General features: G+C 45.0%; 1 protein-coding gene across 1 annotated transcript in view; it reads right to left on the bottom strand.

Annotated features, from left to right (window-relative positions):
- The window catches only part of PRXL2A (peroxiredoxin like 2A), a 79,005-nt gene extending 65,241 nt beyond the window's left edge, over nucleotides 1-13,764 (bottom strand). Inside the window, exon 1 of the mRNA XM_029609459.1 lies at nucleotides 13,635-13,764. The gene's annotated coding sequence lies outside the window, so the exon portion shown is untranslated. The remainder of the gene's footprint in view (nucleotides 1-13,634) is intronic.
- Nucleotides 13,765-17,928: the final 4,164 nt, after the last annotated feature.

Raw genomic sequence — 17,928 nt, forward strand, 5'->3', positions numbered from 1 at the left:
TGTTGAGTGAAAAATAAATTCTCTCTAATTTGTTTTAAATGAGTTACTTGCTAACTTCATGGAGTGTCCCCTAGTCCTTGTATTATCTGAAAGAGTAAACAACAGATTCACATTTACCGGTTCAATTCCTTTCATGATTTTGTAGACCTCTATCATATACCCCCCCCCCCCCCCAACCATCTTTTCTCCAATCTGAACCACCCTAACCTCTTTATCCTTTTCCTCATAGGGGAGCTCTTCCATCCCCTTTATTATAATGGTTGTCCTCCTCTGTACTTTCTCCAGTGCAACTATATCTTTTTTTGAGCTGGGGTAACCAGAACTGCACACGGTATTCAAGGTGCAGTCTCACCATAGATTGATAGAGGCATTATGACAACCATCGTTTTATTTGCTATTCCCTTCCTAATAATTCCTAACATTCAGTATGCTTTTTTTTGACCGCCATAGCACACTGAGCCGATGATTTCAATGTATTATCCACTAGGACACCTAGATCTAATTCCTGGGTGGTAACTCCTAACATGGAACCTAACATCGTGTAACCACAAAAAGGCAGACCTTACAGGTAGCATCCAGATCCCAAGGGCAGCCCACTACAGGCATGGCAGGCAGTCTGCGAAAGTCTGCCTGGTCCACAGCAACAGTAGTACCCCTCTTCGTCCTGTGCAGATTCTGTAGCACACAGTACTCACTCACTCCTCCTCCCTATTTGTCACACAGCAGCTGACAGTGTTGCAAGAGTCACCAAGTACACAGTGTAGTGGGACAGAAGGTTAAGTTACTGTACAAGTGAAGCTCCTGCAGCATTTAGGACACGGTGGCCCCTCCCTTTGTAGGCACATCGAGCTTTGCACAGAAAATGTATTGTTTTTGATATAGTAGATAGGTGTACCGTTCCTACGTCAACACAGCACAGAGGGAGTGATAACAAAAGGGTGCTAGTGTGGCAAGCAGTATGTCAACTGTGCCTGATATGAAATCAGGAGGGGTACTAACAAATAAAGGACTGTAATAGGATGTTCCCAACGTTGTGTGATGTGGCCAGGCAAACACCAGCTACCACCCACCCCCCCAAAAAAAAAACCCATGCACTTGGTTTCTCGGTAGATACAGCGTGTAAAGCTGCATGATGAGCACGCATCTGAATCCCCCCTATAGGCATATCATTACAAAGTCCTTTACAGTGCCTGTTCCATGCATCACAGCAATCTGACATTCACTCGGCAGTTTCTTAAGCAGCACAACCTGCCACCATGACTTCCAAAGGGTCTGTGCCAGGCCTAGTTGTGGGTAGCCAGCACAAACCATAAAAAAATGCATTATTTGGCCTACTCCAATTAGCTGCTGGTTAAATCTCTGGGGCGGGGGGACAGGACATCCAGTAAGCTGTACAACTGGATTGTTATAGTGAATATGTCACCATGGCCACCTGCAAACCTCTGCCCCTCAGTGAATACTACATATAAACAGGAGTGTAGTTGGTGAAAATGAGCAGTTAAAGGTGTAAAAGACCATTCCAACCATTGTCCATATGCTGTCCTGTCTGAGGCACACCTTCTCCAGAGGGCAACCACTCCAAAGCTGTGCAAAAGGTGTGTGTACAAAATTTAGGAAAACACACACTGCCTGCTAAGGGGAACTGGAATGCAGGCCCAAGGGAGCAATCTTCGAAAGCAATACCACACACACACAGCACATCAATCACGGAGTCTCTCACTCACTTATGTTAGCAGTAGGGTCTACATGCTACAGTTCCTGCACACATACATATATGCAAGGCCTATTTTCCAGCAATGCTGAAACTAATGAGTCTGTGTGATTCCTTCCTACACAAACATTATCTCTAGCTGCACACTGTTAACACTTTTGTGACAGGCATACATCACCCCTACTTAGGGCAAGATTATGACATTAACATGGACCCATGAAGTGCTTAAGTGGCACAAAATGCCCGTTTGTCAAGATGGCAACATGTACAGGCCATCATCAATCATGGCAACCACATGACATGTGTGAGAGCAGTAGGTCTAGTCAATGAGCATGGTGTGGCTGTTACTATGGAGCAGCCTGTATGCTCAAAACCTGTTCAGCTGACCACCTAGGTCAACACAGAATGCAATACACAGAGGACTATGTAGACTGTAGGACCAGAGCAGGTCACCTCACAAATAAATGTAGAAGTGTGTAACACCTACAGCATAGCAGCCTACAGAATAGCAGCTGTTCAGCAGTTCACAGACATGGTCACACTCATGTACATCAGCAATGCCATGCAACCATGAGAGCATGGAAACGGGTGCACTGATGCTGGTTATGATACTATATGCAAAGTGTTTTGGACAGGAGTGCAGAGCCAAGGTGCTTTATCACACCTGCAGTGTTACAGGTAGTAGGTATAGGCCAACGGTGAAGATTGTACCCTCAATATATATTGCTGCACCACATGACTATCTGTGATGCATTATGCACTATTACCTTCCAGCAACCTGCCATCTCCAGATGACAGTGAACCTATTTGTGACAAAGCAGTTTAAGGCATGTAAACCCATTGGTCTGTATGATCTGAACGTTTTAGGAGGATAGATGTGGCTGCAGTAAGAGTGGCTATTAACTATACTGTCAAAGTGACATGTCAGAGATCAGAGGAAATAAGTGAAGGCTGGACAGTAGCAGACTCACAATCCTGCCTTCACTCACCTACAAGTGCGTCCTCCCATAGGTTTCCCTAAGAAGGGGACACAACCTACATGACATCACGACAGGCAAGACCCTCACCTTCTGCAGATCAATTGTGATACATTTCCTAGCTTGCTGTAGTCTGACGACTGCATGTAGGGGTGCATGCACTGAGAAAGCGGAATGCTACCTCTGAAGGAGCTGTGCACATAGTAAAACAAAAAAACACAAACACACCCCAGGATGCAGTGTCACTTTCAGCCAAGCTGTAATGGAAGGTGTGATCCCAAAAGTGTGGTGTGCAGCATTGTGGCCACCTGTCCTGAATGTGAAGTATGTACATGCGGCCATTTCATGACATCTCCCAAAACATAATGGAAGCAACACCAAGACTCTCTATACTTGCAGGCATGGCAGCTACACGATGGCTACATGTACATATGCTGTTAGAAATGCTAGTGTAACCTCACTCTTTATGATCAGGCACTGGTGTGATGTTGGTCTGGAAATGGCCTTGTGACTGTAAGCACACCCATTACAGAGGTATTACTTCTCCCTGCACACCTTTAAGCACTTCCAAATGAGGGTCTGATATTTGGTATCACCCAGTACAACATTTAAGTGTGTTCTTATTTAGCCATGCACGTTGCACCTTCAGTGTTGTTATTTCTGATTCACAGCATTTGTATACCTGTAACTCCCCAGGGTCCAGGACCATGTGGGGCACCAGCACACTTATACCACTATGTCACCCACATGTGAGCAGGACAATGCGGTCCACTTCTGAGGACTTGCAGGACACACCATGCTATGTAGGCCACCAAGTGTAATACCACACATGCTTCAATCACTGTCACTATCAGGCAGAACACATGGTGGCAGCAACATGTCTTATGTAATGTTTACCGTGAAAACTTTATTTCAAAGTACACGGTACATTGCCAACACAAATCCTGAGCAGTCATATGTGTTTGATGTTACACGGTGACCTACACAGCCAAGAACTGAGAGAAAAGAAGAGGGATAGCGACTACAGAAGCAGCTAACAGGCTTCAGGTGGACCTCCCCTGGAAGGGGACTTGGTATGAGAGGCCTATTGGGCAAAGTGTGTTTGTATAAGGTTTTTCCAAATATGGCTGCCACTCAGCATGGTCTCCTGAGCTTGTGTAGGGAGACATGGGGGATCCTATGGGAGATCGGGACGTAGGTCCCTTGATAGTTCGTGGCGCACAGCCATATTATGGAAGACGCAGCACAGCAAGATAATCTTTGCAGCTTTGGGTGGCTATGCATTAAAGTGCCACCCGTCTTGTCCAAACAGCAAAAACGACTTTTCAGAAAGCCGAAGGTGCATTCTATGACGCAGCGGGTAGCACGTAAGGCCTCGTATCTAGTCTCTGCCAGCATGTTTGGCATGCAGATGGAGGTGAGAAGCCAGGGCCTGCAACCATACCCAGAGTCTCCTGCGGCAATGACAGAAGAAAGACATGAATGATAGTATTCTCACTTGCAGATGTGAATGGCTCACCACATCATCCAGTAAGACTGTATAAAGGTAGCCTGAACCTTAAAACCTGATTAGCGTTGCCTAACAGCATTTAAGATTGTTGTTGGCCACGTTAAGTGCAGGCAAGCTGTTGCCAAAACGAGCACATCTATTCATGACTACAACATCTGATGTGGCTATTGGAAATATTGCATGACAGGCCCTCGTAACCCAGCAAAGGCTACTGGTGTGTAGCTACCTGCCAAACTTGAACACATATGTTAGAGGTGACACCTGTGCTACCAGCAAATGCCGTAGCTCATGCTATGCAGGTGAATGACCATGGCGGCTGTGCAGTCCGTCCTGCATAAAAGCCCATCAGTGGGCCCACACACAGGTGATATGGCAGGCCAGCAACATGCACTGCAGACTGCTCATGGTATAGGTGTGTGAGGCTGTACAGAAACTATATGAGACTATCTTCCTGATGCCTATGTAACAGCCCACACATGATGGTGCTGTGCCGGTAGTGTGGACAGTGCACTGTTCCGATTCACCTGATACATTGTAACAGTTCCTAAGGGGAAGAAAGGAACGAGGCCTTTTAGGTTATATATATAAAAAAAAAAAAAAAAAAGACGTGCTATGTATAGAGTGGCTCCTCACTCACCAACCTTTAGGTCCTGTGCATTGTTTGCCCACACTACTTTGTGCAGCATGGGAAACATGGGCGGAAAAAGGCATGCCCTTGGCCAATGACCTGCATGCACTACCGCACACGGCAGTTGTGATGCCACCTATGGTGTCCTCCACCACAGCTCCCCCCATGCATTTGGGTGCCATTAGCCACATACCCATAGGCAGAGATGGAACAGAGAAAGAGAAAACTGGGACTTACATACAAGCCAAGCATCATCATGCAGGCCGGCCTCAAAAATTGTCAAACAGGCCTGATTGCTTTAGTAGAAAGGAATTGTGCACAGCTCCTGAGTACCTGGCCACCACTTCCAGGATGCGCATTCCAGCATCACAGACCATTTGCACGTTGATGGAGAGGAAGAACTTTCTCTTGTGGTACGTCTCCTCCCTCCGACGGGGTGGAACGATGACCACGTGAGTGCAGTTGATAGCTTCGGCATTGGGAAAGTATGTGAAGGCATAGAAACCTCTCTGAGTTCATCAAGTCCTGCCCGTCACAAAGAAATTTAAAGCATTGATTAGATCAGTGACTGCTTCAATGACCTGGTCCAGACAGCATGAGAATGTGCTTTGGGACATTCCCCCCATGACACCTACTGTGGTTTGGAAGGAGCCGCATGCCGTGAAATGGAGGGTGGCCAAGAGTTTGGTGAAGCTGGGGATGGCGTAGGATCTTGTGGTGACCGGATCCAGATCCCCTCGGATGTCTTCGTATAATTTCAGGATTGCCCAAGAGCTGAGGTGATACCTGCTAACCACAAAGTCCTCAAGCATGCCCAGCAAGGATGTTTGTGGAGGAAAGATGCGCTCCCTGTATCTCTGGTGCCGTGGCTGCTTGCGTGCTGAATGCCGGGTTGGGTCCTCAGGCCACAGCCACGGAGCCTCTGTCTGTGTTGATGGTACTTCCCTTGGACATCTGAAATGGCCTTGGCTGTGGTTCTGGTTGTTCTTCTATGTGTTTTTGTCTGTGGAGAGCGTGGAGAGCCTGGTGAGGCATTAAGTATGCATGTACAAGTACACTTGACACTCTCAAAATGCTTCTAGGAAGGCTGACCTGGTAAAAACAGTCAGTCATATTATTGGTCCAAGAATGCTTGATAAGCGTGTTGGTAACATTTGGAGTTTTATTGTGCACGATACATGCCGTGATAATACCACAGTCCGCGATAAACACTTTTCAGACCGTACTGCCAAGAAAAAAAGATGTAGCTATTACCTGCGTTACTGACACGCGATAAAGTGCGATATCTATTACACGGGGCACTACCACCCCCTACTTTACATTTATCCCACTCCAACTCCTCCCACTTGAATATAAATTTTAAATTTTGCATATGCAATTTGCTGAATGACCCTGTAAATGCTCTGTGATTTTATTCTTAACAGGTTCCATGAATTTTCCCAGCACTAGTCAGGCTCACTGGTCTATAGTTTTCCAGATCTCCCATAGAGCCCTTTTTAAATATTGGAGTTACACTGACCTTCTTCCAATCTTCAGGTACAACGGATGATTTTAATGATAGGTTACAAATTTTTACTAATAGGTTTGAAATTTATTATAGTTCTTTCAGAACTCTGGGGTGTATACCATCCGGTCCAGGTCATTTACTACTCTTCAGTTTGTCAATCTGGCCATAATTTGGTTCATTTCATCTGAATCATCACCCTCACCCTTGAAACCATCTCCAGAATGGGTTATCTCCCCAACATCCTCTTCAGTAAACACCAAAGCAAAGAATTTGTTTAGTCTTTCCGCAATGGCCTTCTTTCCCTAAGTGCCCCTTTAACCCCTCGATCATCTAACGGTCCAACTGATTCCCTCACAGGTTTCTTGCTTCGGATATATTTTAAAGTTTTTTTCACTATGCGTTTTTGCCTCTACAGCCAACTTCTTTTCAATTTCTCTCTTAGCCTGTCTTATCAATGTCATACATTTAACTTGCCAATTCTTAATCCTATTTTCCTCTGATGGATCCTTTCAATTTTTGAATGAAGACCTTTGGACAAAAATAGCCTCTTTCACCTATGCAATCCTTTGGCCTTCCTTAAAATGTGTGGAATGCATCTGGACTGCTCTTCTAAAATGGTATTTTTAAACAATGTCCACACTTGTTGCACACTCTTTACCTTTGTAGCTGCACATTAACATTTTTTTTTTTTAAATTAGTTTTCCTCATTTTGTCAAAGTTTACCTTTTGAAAGTTTAGTGCTAGAGCCATGGATTTACTTACTGTCCCCCTTCCTGTCATTAATTCAAATTTGAACATGTTATGATCACTATTGCCTAGCGGTCCCACCACCGCTCTCTCTCACCAGATCCTGGTCTCCACTAAGAATTAGATCTACAATTTTTCCCTCTTGTAAGTTCCTGAACCAATTGCTCTATAAAACTCATTTATTCCATCCAGGAACTTTCTCTCTCTAGCATGTCCTGATGTTACATTTACCTAGTCAATATTAGGGTAACTGAAATCTCCCATTACTGCACTATAAATTTGGTTAGCTTCACTAATTTCTCTTAGCATTTCATTATTTTGGCCAGGTGGATGGTATTATACTCCTATCGCTATACTCTTCCCCAACACACAAGGGATTTCTACCCATAATGATTCAATTGTATATTTAGTCTCTTGCAGGATCTTTATTCTGTTGGACTCCTTGCCATCCTGGACAAAGTGCTGCCCCGCCACCAAGATGCTCCTGGGATAGGCAGCGATGTCCTTTAGTGGATCACAAACTGGCTAAAAGACAGGAAAGAAAGACAGGGGAGCTGTTCCATAAAGGGAATGGAACAGCTCCCCTATGAGGAAAGACTAAAGAGGTTAGGCCTTTTCAGCTTGGAGAAGAGATGGGTGAGGGGGGGTATGATAGAGGTGTTTAAAATCATGAGAGGTCTAGAACAGGTAAATGTGAATCGGTTATTTACTCTTTCAGATAATAGAAAGACTAGGGGGCACTCCTTGAAGTTAACAAGTGGCACATTTAAAACTAAATCGGAGAAAGTTCTTTTTTACTCAATGCACAATTAAACTCTGGAATTTGTTGCCAGAGGATGTGGTTAGTGCAGTTAGTATAGCTGTGTTTAAAAAAGGATTGGATAAGTTCTTGGAGGAGAAGTCCATTACCTGCTATGAAATAAGTTGATTTAGAAAATAGCCACTGCTATTACTGGCAACAGTAGCATGGAATATACTTAGGGGTAGATTTTCAAAGGGTTATGTGCGTAATAAACACGTGTAACCCCCGAAAACCTACCCCTGCGCGCGCCAAGCTTATTTTGTATAGGCTCGGCGGCACGCGCAAGCCCCGGGACGCTCGTATGTCCTAGGGCTTTGAAAAAGGGGTGGGCTTGAGTCCTCCGGCACAGCGGCTGTGCCGGGGGATGGCACACCGGCGTGCACAAGTTACGCTTGCCACAGGCGGGCGTAACTCCGTCAAATAAGGTGTGGGGGGGATGGGAATCGAAAAAAAAAGTTCCCTTGGAGGGAGGGAACGGGGAAAGCCAGCCATCGGGACTCTCCTTGGGCTCGGCACGCGCAAGGTGCACAAGTGTGCACCCACTTGCGCGCGCCGACCCCGGATTTTATAACATTCGCGCAGCAGCGCACGCATGTTATAAAATCGGGTGTACATTTGTGCCCGCCAATGTACCCCACGTGCGCTTCTTTAAAAATCTGGCTCTGAGGTCACGTGATGTGGTGAGTCGGGGAGGCAAGAAAACCCCAGGCTCCGAGTGCTTGTGCTCTATCCGCGCGCATCATACCCACTATTGAAGCCCCTCATACATCTAAAAACGCAAGTACTATTTAAACCTATTTCCATCGCCCGGTTCACGACCAAAACGCTGCCCCAGATGGCCACAAAAAGTGGAAAGAAAAAAAAAAGGAGAAAACGCGCGGTGCCGAAAACAAAATGGCCACCGCCAGCGAGAATGCCGGTGGAACAGCAGCAGCAGGGCTCACACTCCCCGCTATTGAAAATGTTATCAGATTAGCCCTAGACGAAAAATTAGCAGGGGTAGTGGCTCAGCTTGGGGAGGTACAAGCGACCCTGATAGAAATAAAGCCGCGACTCGATCAAGCTGAGAGCAGGATCTCTACTTTAGAGGACAATGTCTTAAAAGCAGCCTAACAAAACAGGGGACAACGATTTCCCAGCTGTTAGAAAAAATAGATTTAGAAAACAGGGACCGCAGGACAAGCCTCCGCTTTCTAGGTTTCCCCGAGAATGTGGAAGAGCATACACCGAGTAAGATGCTGGAAAAATGACTCCCTGAAGCTCTAGAGATCCCTGACCTGCAGGGCACTCTCAAATTAGAACGTGCACACAGGCTGGGAGTGAAAAAGGACCAGGCTACCAGACCACATTTAGTAATAGTTAAGTTTTTAACTTTTGCCCAAAAAAATGAAATATGGAATGCGTTTCGCCGCAAACAGGATATACACTATGAAAACAAATCCTATCCGTATCTTTTAGGATTATTCGACGAGAGTTTCAGAGCTTTGCAGAGGCTTCACTCCAGTATGCTCAATACCATTTAAGAAGCACATTAAATTTTCCCTGCAGTATCCTGCCAAGCTACGTGTATAGCACAGTGATCAGCAGCACATCTTTCAGTCTCCTGAAGCGGCCTCTGAATTTGTAAACACCCTAAATGGCGCTTAAAGTACGCTTTGGACTGCACATGAACAAGACCCAGCAGGCTCCTGCTTTACTCTTAATTTGTCATACTTGCCGCTACTGCTAGCATTTAGTAAGCAAGCTAGAAGCACTAACCCCATTTGATGCGTAAGCGGGACCTGGACTGGTCTATTACTCTCTAACCCAGTATTCCTGCACCAGAGATGTCATTATACCCATTTGATTCCTGCTAGGATAAAACACAATAGCAGGTCTACAAATGTTGTCTCTAGGTATAGGTATATCTTGAGAAGTAAGCCTGGACCGGCTTCACTATAACGCGTCTACAACTCCGGCCGAAGGTGAATGGACCATTGATGGGCCCTTAACTGAGCCACACTTGTGAGTGGAGGGGTGTGGAGACTGCCCACCACTGCTCGGCAAGGATGCTGGCATGTTGAAGGAAGTCTGCATAACTTCAAAGAAGCCCGAGAGAGCCATGGACAGATTAAGGAAAACCTCCTTTGTTTGAGGAGGCATCTGAGGTTGAGGTGATGCCGAGGAACGTCTCAGTGGTACCGTCGCTCTGAGGATATCGGAGTTTGGCGGTGGTGTACGGTGGACGGGGTGCACGGGTCACCTTTGACAACTTGGGTTTCTTCGAGAGTAGTTCCTGCGTGCGATCCCGTGCACGGAAAAACAGACTGAGGAGAGTCTATTCCAGCACGGGAACTCACACGCAGCCTCAGAGCAAAGCTCGGACATCACTTTGAAGCTCCGCCTCCCAGGCCTGGTATATTTTACCTTTGTTGTCTGTTCTCATTTTTCTAATCGGTTGGTCCCAGGCTTTTTTTCTTTCCAGTTTCCTTTCTTGGTCTTTTCCCAATTCCTTTTACAGGATTTCTTTTTTTTTCCTCTCTCTACCTGTCTTCTTCTCTTCCTCCCTCAAACACACACAGGTGCTCATTCTCACATGCTGTCTCTCTCTCAAATACTCTCTCAAACACATACAGGCTCCCACTCACCCAGGCTGTGGCTTACACGCAGCTCTCACTTTCACATGCTCTCTCTCATACAAACACACCAGTTCTCTCACACAACACAGGCTCACTGGCTCTCATCCCCGCCGGCAAGCCCCCATTCCTTCTTTCACACATATACCTAAGTCAAGCTCCCACAGACCCTCAGGCAGGCTCCCATTCATACACATACTAAGGAAGGCTCCCCTCTTTCTTTTGCCGGGAGCCTCTCTCACTGCGCTGCACGACTGTTGGGGAGAAAAGCCAATCTCTGCTACTGGCACTGAAGCCTGTTTTGCTATCTTCCCTGTGCAGGTCCCGCAATATTAAAAGATTTGCGGGGCTAGCACTGCCTTCATGCTGATCTCATGCATGAAGGAGCTTTTAATACTGCAGGGCACCTGGAGCTTTGGGAGGGTCTCGTCTGTACTTCGGGCCGTGGTGGGATGAGCTCCACCACGGTTCTGTGGTTCTTACTGCACAGGGGAAGAAAAGTTGTGCGCAGCCGTGCGCGCAGATAGCTTAGAGGGAACATTGCATGTGTCTATTCTAATCCATTTTCTCACTAACGTTTTCCTCAGACTTTAACCACACCCTTCAAATCTTTGAAATGCTTCCAATAGTGCATCAGCATAAACCAACATTGGGCCATATTGATTGGAGCATGCCTACCATAAACATTAGCCAAATGCAAAAAATGACCTCACCCAATTAATAATATTCCTAGCAATTCTTGTTTCTTTCTTAAATTCGTCTTCCCTCTGTCTCCTTTTCCTAACTTCCCTTCTCCTCTTATGGCCCTCTAGCAACTTAAAAATATCTATGTACTTGCACTTCCTAATCTTTTTCTCAAATATTTTGGAACCGATTGCCACAGTTCTGTTAAATTAACTAAAGTAGGAGTACCTCTCTCTGGTATCCCCTTATCAGTATTACCCTGACTCAATACACTGTCCTGGTATCACTAGAAGAGGAAGATGATGTACTACCATCAGAGCTAGTCAAGGACTTCGAACTATCCCTTCTTCTATACTTTTTTCTTTTCCCTCTTCTTACCTTTGCTCTTTTGACTTGCTTTGCTTATACCCTCAGGCTGCACACCCATTGGTGTCATACCTGACATTCCATCTGCAGTGGTCCCCATTCTAATAGACGGCCTTGAAGCCTCATTCCTTGTAAAAAATCTCCATCCGCTGGCTGACTGACCCCCTTGGAAGTAGTTGCCGGACAATCATCGCCCTCTCTTCTTGCAAAATCTTCAGATTGCCCTTCTTGGTCATATCCACCCAGTTCTGACAGCACTGCAGGTTGGTCACTTAGAAAAACATTATTACTATCCCCACCCTGCTCTCCCCCTCCCATCAGATAAATCTTCCCTCTGCACAATACCCTCTTCATACTACCAGTATATTGATTATCCTCCACTGCAACGTCCTTATATAAAAATTTGCTCCTCTGCCTCCCCTAATTCTACTTTGCCCCTTTTTCCTTGCCAGGTTCTTGTGGCCTGGATTGGCCACTGTTGGAGACGGGATGCTGGGCTTGATGGACCCTTCGTCTGACCCAGTATGGCATGTTCTCTCTTATGTAGTCTGACTCCTGTCTTCCTCAATCCTGTTTGTATGAGGTATTACATCATCTACCATACCTCTTCCTCTGCTTACTACCCTTCCCCCTCTGTTCAACATTGCACCTCTTGTAATTCCAGCTCTCCTAATCCCTATTTGCTCAGTACCCCCCACCATAATTCTAGAATTATTGTATGCTCATGACTTTAAATAACGCATCCTTGCAGCACTGTGAGAAGACAGCACTCCCTTACAGAAACTTTACCTCCCCTTGCCAGTGCTCTCTCATGCATTTCAATCCCCCCTTGCTGGTAATTTAAAACAGCCACTTTACTCCCAAAGCTTTCTTTGATCCCACTGCCCTCTTTCCTCACATTAGTTCCTGTCATTGCATGCGCCGACCTCATTACAATTCCCTCGTTACCACAACTCTTATTTGGTGCGGATATTAACCTGGCTCTCTGAATCTTAATTGCTTTGTCTGAAACTTCTGGCTGCTGTGGCACATCAGCAGTTAAAGAATCTCTGAATGCCAGGGAGCTTGCACAGTTCCTTATTCGCAGCCTGCCCACACCCCTGCTTCTTTAGGTGTCTGTACTACCGTATTCACCTTAATAGGCAGTCTCCTCCCAGCCTCCCTCACCCTGCAACTGCTATGCTCTTCTCTCATCCCACTGGCAACTCCTGCCTCTGTATCAGCGGCATTCATTCCTCGCACTGCCCCAGTTGTAACGCCACTCTGCCTTTCAACTTCCACCTCTACTCCTTCCTCTCCTGCCTGGTGAAACTCTTCAGATAAATTCATCTCTGACGCTAATACCCTCCCCCACCATCTCACCTGACCTTTCCCAGCCATGCCGGTTCACCCTACCACTGAGCTACCAATATACAGGTACACTTAAACCACAAATAAATAAATACTTAGAGCCTTTTCCACAACAGTGCCACTAACGCCGGGGAGAGGAAAAAAGGTGGGCAAAACATCTTAAAAAAAAACTGTCCTTTATCTCTCCCATTGCACTGCGTCCCCGACTTCCCTCTCCCTTATCCTGTTAACATTCTAAAGTATCTACCAATCCCCAACCTCAGATTCGCAGCAGAAACTGTCCCTCTGACCACAAATCCTCTTTTCTTTTCTCTTCCTACCCCATCCCCAAATATTTTACCCCAGTTAAACTACGAGAAAATTCTTCCCACGGTCCTCGCTTGCTAACACTGTTAAAGATAAATCTGCCTGACTTTTCTCGTCTTATAAATCAAATAAAAACAGGTGAAATAGACAAAACACGGGGCTGGGCAAACGAGTTACTCTCTGCGTAGGAATTAGACATTTACATCACGTGCAGGGCTCATTTACTCACAGGTGCTCCTAGGAAAAAAACACCGACCTGCCCAGAGCTGCCATTTCTAACGCAGCAGCAACAAAAACGTTTTCCAAGAAAAAGCCTTAACATTTTTCCTTAGCAACAATTCATTCTTTGCGTTCAGATTAATAAATAAATGAATAAATAAACACTCAACAGCAAACGACGAGCTCTGCCCGCCCCCGACCCCTATACTCACGCTGCGTGCATCACGTTCTATGTACGCGACCAAAGGCACGAACACATAGCAAAGAATATTCCCCCCGACCCCCTTTCATAGGGATATGGACCCTGCAAGCAACCATTGGGCAGCCGATATCTATGGGGGAGGGATTTAGGGTCGAGGCACCAATCGGCTCTTCCTGCGACGTCGCTCACCAAATTTGTCTGCGACCCAGTGAAAGCTGCAGCGTCAGCTGGAATTCAGAAAATAGTCAGGTTTTTTTGTTTTGATTCTTGTTTCCTTTGAGAATTTCCTAGGTCTCCTTTCTTTTTACTACTGTTATAGATTATTTTTTTTAATGGTTTTATTCTTTTAAATAAATAAATAAATGCATCTCTCACTCATTCTTCAGCTGGGTTGTGCTGTATTCCTGCCGATGGTTGTAACTTGGGCAGTGCAATTGGTGTGTTCCAATGCCCATTGTTAGTGTAAAGTTTTCTTCCAATTTAGGAAGTTTAAAGTTTGCAGTCTCCTTCCAATCCCATCTGCTCAGTAACTCTCTGTCAGGTCCTGGGCTTGGCTACCATCAGCCACCATCAATAGCTTTCTGTCAGTAAGTGTAGGACTTTCAGATTTTAATTTTTAATTTAATGATACCTGCCTGACAAATGTTACCTAGGTCCGAATTCTTATCTATATGGCACTGATATTTTTACCACTTAACATCTAACAAATCTTTGCTTAACCTCTACCCATTTGTTAGTTTCAGTGGCAGATAGTGTAATATATCTGTACCTAAATGCCTGGATGATGTCATATGGTGGTATCTAATAATATAAAAGGTGAAAGACTTGCAGTGAGAGAAGCAGGCTTTAGCCAGGGTTTTAGTCTGATAGCTTTGGGGTTTTATTTTTAGTGTACTCTACTCCTGGGCTTAGAACCTAGCTTCTTTTAGAAGACCTCCTAGGAGGAATCATGAGGACATCACCAAAGAAAACAGCTTGCTTGGGGAAGTCTCATCATTTATCCTGATTTGGAGTAAGTAGTGTATTTCTTATGGGAGAACTGTGCTGTTCTTTTTTTTTTTTTTTTGCCAGGAATGAATTTCCTATGTTGAGGAATTTGTCTTGTGCTGCTAAGAATTTTGGTTTTGCTTTTGTTTGTGTTTTTCCTGTGGAGGATCAAATTTAGGTAAGACGATCTATTTTTGTGTTTAATGAAATTTGACAATATTGGAACCACCAATCCAAGATATGATCTGAATGTTTTCCAGGGCTTCAGTTTGCCTGAGATAAAGATGTTTTAGAACTGGTGTGGGTCTGAAGAAGCCAAGTACTTTTAGGGGGGTGGAGGAGGTTATCTGGTCAACCACAAAAGTAGGAAGTTTCTTTGTATTGTAAAAAAAAAATAATCTCTAGGCCAGGTTCATTATAATATCTGTGAAGTGATCTGTAGCAATCCAGCTTATTCTGTTTATCCAATAAGAATTGTATTGGTGTTTTAGGGCCCTATAGAATATTTGTTGCTTTTTCATATGTTATGGTTATTGATGTTTGGGTGGATCCTTGGACACTGTGGCAGCTGACCACTCCCACAGGGGGCAGTCCCATGAGGGACCACAGTGTCAGGCTAGACTCCGGACACAAAAACACAGATTTGAATCTTTTATTAAACAGTTTTGGAAACCACCAAAGGTGGCAGTAGTGAGTAGTGGATGTTGTGCCCGGCTGGGCAGGTCTCCCACAGAATGCTGGAACAGCGAATCCTCTACTAGGTTGTGCTGTAGTGGAAAGAGACTGAGTTATGAGTACACAATGAGAAGCATTCAGAGTCCCAGGTAGAATTAGGAGAAGCTCCGAAACAGAGAGAGCAGGCCCTTGAGGAGCGAGTACCTGATCCCTTAGAGCAGAGAGACTCAGTTGTATTGTACTCACGTAGCAGTAACAGAGATTCCACTAGACGAGAGGTCTGGCACCGGAACAGAGGGCTGGCCCTCGAGGAGCGAGTACCTGGTTCCAGTGAAGCAGTGCTGTGGAATAGATGGTAGTTGTACTCACAGATGGAAACTGTTAGTGAAATCTTCCAAGTAGAAAGGATTGAAGATGCAGGCAGCGACTCAGGGAACATGGGCCCTCGAGGAGCGAGTACCGGTTTCCTGATAGCACCTGAAAGAAGCAAAAGAGGCCCCCGAGGAGCGGGTATCCCGTTAGCAACCCCGAAGGGTGTAAGAGTTCCAGATAGCGCTGGAGTGGCAGAGTAGCTTCAGTACGGAGAGCGAATCCCATCCGTAGAGTTACTGTTGCTAACTCGATGAGCTAGCAAATACTGTAGGCTTAAATATCCGGGCAGCGTGACGTCATATCAGGAGGACGCCCCTGAGGTTCGCGCCAACATGGAAATAAAGATGAGGGCGGTGTGCGTACACGCGCCCTAAGATACCTTGGAGGAGCATGGCGGGAGGCAGCACCAAAGCCGGTCTGGGGACGCCGGAGAGGACAGCAAACAGACACCGCAGCAGCCAGGAGTCCGAGGTGAGCGGCAGGAGCCGCAAGTAGTGAGAGGTAGGCGGGGCGAAGGCGTCGAAGACCGACAGTCGCAACATCATATAGGTTATTTGAGTTCTGGGAATTAGTGCTGTTTTAGGGTGGTAAATATGCTATTTAAATTGTGACTGACATCTTTGCAGGATTTTTATATTACTTCACAATGTGTCTGGTAATGGAGGAAGATTCAGGCCGATACAGTACAATGCGCCCCGGCGGAGCGCACTGTTAACCCGCGTTTGGACGTGCGTTTGAGACGCACTAGCGTTACCCCTTATTCAGTAACAGGTCAAACGCGCGTCCAACCCCCCCCCCCCCCCCCCCGAAACTAATAGCGCCCGCAAAATGCAAATGCAAGTTGATGGCCCTATCAGTTATTCCCGCGCGATTCACTAAGTAAAATGTGCAGCCAAGCCACACATTTTACTTTCAGAAATTAGCCAGGGACTGTCCAGTCTCTCTTATCTTGGTGTACTAAAAAACTGTCAGCAGCGCTGAAAGCTGTGTCTAATTGTCTACACGCTTGCTATAAAGCCTAAAATGGTGACAGGATTATTATTTCTAGTCAGGGAAAGTCTCCATGGTTCTCCATGTTGTGCTTCTCTCTCCTTGGAGCCCTAATGAGTCATCTCGTGCTTCCATCTAGATATCTTCTGCATATCCTTCCCTCACTTTACTACACCATTGTATGGTCAGTGTTTTCCAGGTCTTGCTCCTGTCCAGGTGCGAGTGCCTTCTTTCTGCCAAAGATCTTTGTTCCAGTCTTGTTTGCCGTGAGTTCCTATTTTTGGATCACCTATTTGGACTTTGCTTGTTATGTCCTGTTTCGGGAAACCTGAAAAACAAACTTAATTTTTCCAAAATTTCGGAAAAATTCATTTTTCAGGTTATTTTTATTTTATTTGTAATGTATATGTAAAGTTACCTCTGCTACCTCTGTTCGATGTAAAGCGCTACTCCAGGCGCCGTTTTGTGTTACAATGTGAACCGATATGATATCATTGATGAATGTCGGTATATAAAAATCTCAAATAAATAAATAAATAAATAAATAAAAATATTTATTTAGATTTATATTCCAAAATGAAATTTCCCACGGAGGGCCAAAACCGAAGCCTGAACCAATAGGTTCAAGCTTCGCACATCTCAAATAATCACATCCTTTTGGCAATGAATTCCAGAGCTTAATTACGCGTTGAGTGAAAAATAATTTTCTACAATTTGTTTTAAATGAGCGCACCAAGGCAAAGGAGGGGAATTTTCAGAGCAGGGTAAATTGCTTTGAAAATTGCCCTTCACATATTTATATTTGGTCACACATTGTGTAATAATCTTGTAAATGACTGCAACCTCCATAAAAATTCAACTAAAAGCTTGCAGTTTTGGAAGGTTTACAGTTGGTCAACACAACTGTCTTTGCAAACATTTGAAAGGTGAAAGTCTGCAAGCCAGAATAACCTGAGGAGGCCCCAGAGTAATATGACAAAGATTGGTCTTAAGACCAAAAGATATAAATTTAATAAACTAATCCTGAAATCCATCAGCAAGGTCTCTTGAGGTTTATGGAATTTAATATTTTAAAGCTAAATGAAATTTGCTTCTAAAGAATGTTTATTATGTCTGCACCAAGATTATTTAATGGAAAACCAAGGCTATATCATAAGAGGTAAACATGTGACTCATTTCAAATCTTCTTAATATTCCCTTTCCCATTTTTCTGTGCTAGACAACTATTTCATTAATCTCCTTTTCAGCATTAGTGTGGAGCTGTCAGTCAGGGAATATTT

This window comes from Rhinatrema bivittatum, chromosome 7 (genome assembly GCF_901001135.1).
Source record: "Rhinatrema bivittatum chromosome 7, aRhiBiv1.1, whole genome shotgun sequence".
Taxonomy (NCBI): Eukaryota; Metazoa; Chordata; class Amphibia; order Gymnophiona; family Rhinatrematidae; genus Rhinatrema; species Rhinatrema bivittatum.